The 5,000-nt window shown below is 50.3% G+C and overlaps 1 protein-coding gene across 1 annotated transcript in view; it reads right to left on the minus strand.

Moving 5' to 3' along the window:
- ankfn1a (ankyrin repeat and fibronectin type III domain containing 1a) overlaps positions 1-5,000 on the minus strand; it is a 108,191-nt gene that overhangs the window by 67,957 nt on the left and 35,234 nt on the right. The window lies entirely within an intron of this gene.

The raw sequence follows: 5,000 nt of genomic DNA on the forward strand, positions 1-5,000 counted from the left end.
GAGTAACGATGTTTGAGAGAAGCACACACTCTAAGAGCAGGAGTGTGCGATGGAGGAGGGGCGGCAGTGTTTGAAAAGCCGGAGAACAAAAGGGGGAGAGGAGGGGAGGCAGCGGAGCGAGGAGGTGAGAGACGAGGTTTACTGCAGCTCGCAGGAATCAGCAGAAAAATAAAAACGTGAACGTGAAACGATGCTGCGAGCGACCGTCAGTCAGACCCGTCAATCCTGAGCGTCTCTGATGACCTGCACTCGGAAACAAGACGCGTCAGCCTCAACGACGCCAACGGTTTAAAATCCAGGTCTTAGAATCATTTAGAGCAGATTAAAGAGAAAAAAAGTAAAAATTCAATTAAAACATTTCAATCAAACTATATTTCTGAGCAACACTCGGCATTCTGCAGCGAGAGGAATCTCTGTGTGCGATTCCTGTCGGGTGATGAAGAGCAGCTCGAGCTGTTTGCAGTCCTTCACGGTGCAGCGAGGAGTAAAGAGCTTCTAAACACTGCAGTTAGCCAGCGTTAGTTTGTTTCATGTTACCATCTTCAACTCGCTGTCGTTGGGCAGGTTTGACGTCAGGACGCTCGGAGGCGAGCAACATGTTTGTGCTCGTGTCAAAGGTCACGTGCTGGATTTGAACCTGCGACGCTGGACTCCCAGGTATCTAAGCAGCTGTTTGCTCCCACCTGCCGAGCCTCTTCTTTACAACCCGGCGTGGAAAACTACCGACCTCCCCGGGACATTAAAGGAGCAGTTGGCACAAAACACAGCGCGGACGCTCCAATGGGCTGAGGGTCAAAGGTCACTGAGTGAAATCAGAGGCTGTCGCCGCGGTTTACAGTCGGCTCATGTTTGCTCTGCCTGCCTATGAGGTCACATCACAGCTGACGATTAGCGTGTGGCGGTTTGATCTTCCTGTAAAGGACCATTTCTCCTGATCTGAAGCTCATCATTGTCCTTCTGCACAGCACCTCAAACGCCTCGACCCACAGAAATGCCTGAAGTCACACTCTTCTCCACAGCGCCGCTCCTGCTCTCAGCAACATGAACAGTCACTGAGCTGATAACAACCCAGCAGCTCCGACAGGTTGTTATAAAGTTATGAAGCCTCGTGCCGGTCGGTCGAGACGACGGCACAAAAATCAAACGCAGCTGTAAACGTCTAAAATCCATCTGCTGTATTTGTGACTCGCTGCGAGCCGCACTCACAGCCGGAAAACAAATCCCGGTTTTCCAACTTTTCTTCTGGAACGCCCTCAGCTCAGGAACTCAGGACTGTCTGAGGGTTTCAGAGCTTTAAGATTCCCAGACTGAGGAGGAGAGCAGACAGATGTGAGGCTGATGAAGCTGGAAAAGCTAAACTGAGTAGAAAACAAGTAGAATAAAGCTTTGTAATGAAATACAATAATACCGTCTTTAAAGCTTTAAAAGCTCCTTAAAATACAGTCGAATTAAATAAAATAGAATAAAAATAAATTATTAAAGAACGAGCAGGACTGAAGTCTGAGGTGGCGTTCAGACCAATCGTCCGTGCAGATGTTTCCGTGTGACCATCAGCTGAAGTATTGTGGATAATTGTGGATAGAAGTGTGAATGAGGGGTGCGCTGCTGAAATGTGTCCCTGTGGAAACAGCAGCTGTGGGCGACTGCACGAGATCGGGGTTACTGACTGTAACTTCAGTTCTCTGAGTCCAAGCGCAGCCCCCCGACTGGCGACCATCACAGGTTCTAACCGCCGCAGTCAGACATGATTCCAGAGGTGAGGCGGGGCTTAACCTCACTTCCTGTCCCGTTGTAGCGTTCTGAATCCACCTGCAGGTGGGTGTGCGGTGGAGGAGCGCCAGCAGCGTAAACGGGACGTTTATCTGAGTTCACAGCAGATAAACATCAAACATGGAGATGAATCGTGCTTCACAGAGTTTCTGTGTTTGTTTACAACATTCAGCTCAGCACAGAACGAAGCTTTAAAGACCTTTTTTTCAGTTTTGATTCATTTTCTCTGCAGGCCTCAGCCTGAAGGTCGCTGCTTTCCCTGCAAATGAAAGCATGATTATTGGAACTATTTTGAGCTGCGAATGAATCCATACGTGAGCTCCTGCGAGCCGAGGCCAAAGCAGACGGCGGCGTGTTTGTTTATGATGAAGGACGGTCGCAGGTGCGAGCGATGCAGCAGAGCGATGCAGCAGAGCGATGCAGCAGAGCGAGCTCTGCGAGACGTTACTGTGCATCCGCAGCCTGCAGCAGCCAACAAACAATCCGGTTTGACATCATAAACACAGAAAACAATTAATGTGCCGCGGAGACGAGCTGCGGCTGCTGCTCATTGGCTCAGAGCTGCCACAGCAGCGCTCTGTTTCCATGGTTCCCATTCAAGCGCAACAGGTGAGGGAGAGACGGAGGGAGAAACAATGGAGGCTCCTGCAGGTTCAGTTTGCACCACGCAGGCATGCACATCACCTCATCTGAATATTTGCACACACGCCTCTCTGCTTTGACTTTCTGCAAAGCAGCAAACACGCAAAGATCCGCCTCCGCCTCCGCCTCCTTCGGGCAGAGATCTGCAGCCTGGAGTAAACGGTCCAACATTTCCCGTCTGAGAACCACGACCTCGATCTCTTACCCTCTGGGCCCAGAGTTCTGCCTACAGGGACAAAACAAACCTCGCTTCACTCACAACCAGTAATCAGATTAATCTCACCATGACTCCCAGCAGGAACATTTCCACAGCAGAAAATAGTGAAAACATCCTGAGCATCACTGAACGCCTACAGCTTTCACTACTTCAATATGACAGGAAAAAAAGCTTTCAAAGTATTTATGTGAGTGAAGGAAACGAACATCCTGTTCTCTGAAAAATAACATTCGGGACGAACTCCGGCTGTGAAGCAGACACAGCCAGGTTTCACACCTCCACATCACAACACCCAAAACACATCGCAGCGTGACGGATGGTTTCTCAACATCCTCTTTTGGAGAAGATCAGTGAAGCTGCTCCTGTCTGTCCGATGGGTGCAAGGAAAACGATGCTGGAGTATGTTTGCTCACAGCCTCTGCTGCACAGTGTGGGAGCACGAATGCTGCTTCAGTTCCTGTAACGGGACTTAGGTACTGACCAATCACGTCAAACCAGGCCTCTTCATAAAGGTGAAGAGTCTGGGCACCATCAGCTGTCATCTGAAGGTGTTTCATTTTTCCACATCTGTCCACAAACACTGAAACAGGAAGTCCTGGATGTTTACTGGATACACACTGTTGGATCACAGTGCACTGTTTCACTGTTCCAAAGATCATTATTGGAAGGTTGTTGGTGGCGTGCTGTTCTGGATACAGGTCGCAGCAGATGGCCCCGCCCCTCCCTGAGCCTGGTTCTGCCGGAGGCTTCTTCCTGTTAAAAGGGAGTTTTTCCTTCCCACTGTCACCAAAGTGCTGCTCACAGGGGGTCATGTGATTGTTGTCTGTATTATTGTAGGGTCTACCTTACAATATAAAGCGTCTTGAGGTGACCACTGTTGTGATTTGATGTATAAATAAAACTGAATTGAACTGAAGACTGTTGGTTTGTCTGGCGGTCGCTGTCGGTGCTGGCTGTGGCTTACTGTGGTTGGTGCTTGATTAGGGGTTGGTTGTAGTTGTGTTTGTTGTTAGGTGCTGTTTGGATGCGGTTGTCGTGCCTGAGCCGTTGCGTTGTTGTTTGAAGTAAATGTGATGTGTTGCTCTCCTCCTCTGCACTCCTGTCAGGCTGAACTGAAGCAGCGCTAAAAGCCTCTGAGCCGCTCACAGGTCATTACTGTTTAACAGCCCTCTGCAGCACAAACAGTGACTTAGTGAAACACTGCTGCTCACTGGAAAACCAGTCGAGGTGTGAGGAGGACGTCTCCGAACAAACCCTCCTGTCTGCGCGTGTGATTGGTCGAGGCGCCGATGTTGTCTCGTAATGATTCGTCGCTGACAGGATGTCGAGTCACGATTCTGCAGTATAGCACGAGGAGACGTAACTTTAATAGTGCGCGCCGTGTGTGTGTCGTGGTTTATGAGTGCGTGGGAGTTCTCCTCGGAGAGCGTGTGTCAGCGAGGAAATGACTCGCATCAGTCACAGAAATGGTGCGTTAGCGGCTTCCCGGGCGTCACACGACGACTGTTATCCCTCGCTGATGGACGGCCTCCGCTCGCAGCGGCGGCGGCGTGCCGCAGACTTCCCACGCTGATTCAGTTTGAGCCACCGCAGGGTCCGCTTCAATTTTACCTCTGCAGCAAAAGTTCAATCAGTTTAAGTCTGACCTCGTTTGTCGGTGACCTTTAAATCCACCATCGGCTGATGTGAGCTGAAAGTAACCTGAGGAGAAACACCTCCCTCCCCGCTGCACCTCACTCTGTCATGACTCCGCCTTTCACCAAAATCCAGCTTCACAGTTTACAGCACGGACTGGATTTAAATGAGCACGTTCTAATTTACTATAAACATCCTGTGAAACAACAAGCGAAGCATCACGAGAGAATTCGATGACTTGATACAAGACAAAGCGGCAGCGCGAGGACGCGATGGGTCAGATCAGGTGTGCAGTGGTTAGAAATAACCAGACGTGGTCCACAGAAGGAGAACCGATGGCCTGACTGAGGCGGGGAGTAGCTGCTGCTCTGACAGCAAGGAGTCAGACTCAGGTGGTCACTTATCTGTTGTGGGGACGGCGGCAGGATGCACTATCACCCACTATCACTATCACCCAGAGCGCCACACCGGCCCGAACAATCCGTTCGGGCTGGTGTGGCGCTCTGGGTGATGTTCTGCAGGGAAACCTCGACTGGCCTCTTCCAGCATCAGGAAGGTGTTTTAATGTAATGGCTGCCTGCTGCAGTTAGTCACCCAGCATGTGCCTGTTTTTAAAGATTAGCTTGTATGGGCTTTGAAAGGGGAAAAGCGCCCCTGCTGTTTGTAACGTTCCTCTAAAGTCCAGTTTAGTCTAAGTATCCATGATTTAAGCCTGACATGACAGAAGGACGGAGAA

The sequence above is a fragment of the Diplotaxodon limnothrissa genome, linkage group LG8 (genome assembly GCF_057381915.1).
Source record: "Diplotaxodon limnothrissa isolate DT_005_m linkage group LG8, D_limnothrissa_male_GT1.1, whole genome shotgun sequence".
NCBI classification, from domain to species: domain Eukaryota; kingdom Metazoa; phylum Chordata; class Actinopteri; order Cichliformes; family Cichlidae; genus Diplotaxodon; species Diplotaxodon limnothrissa.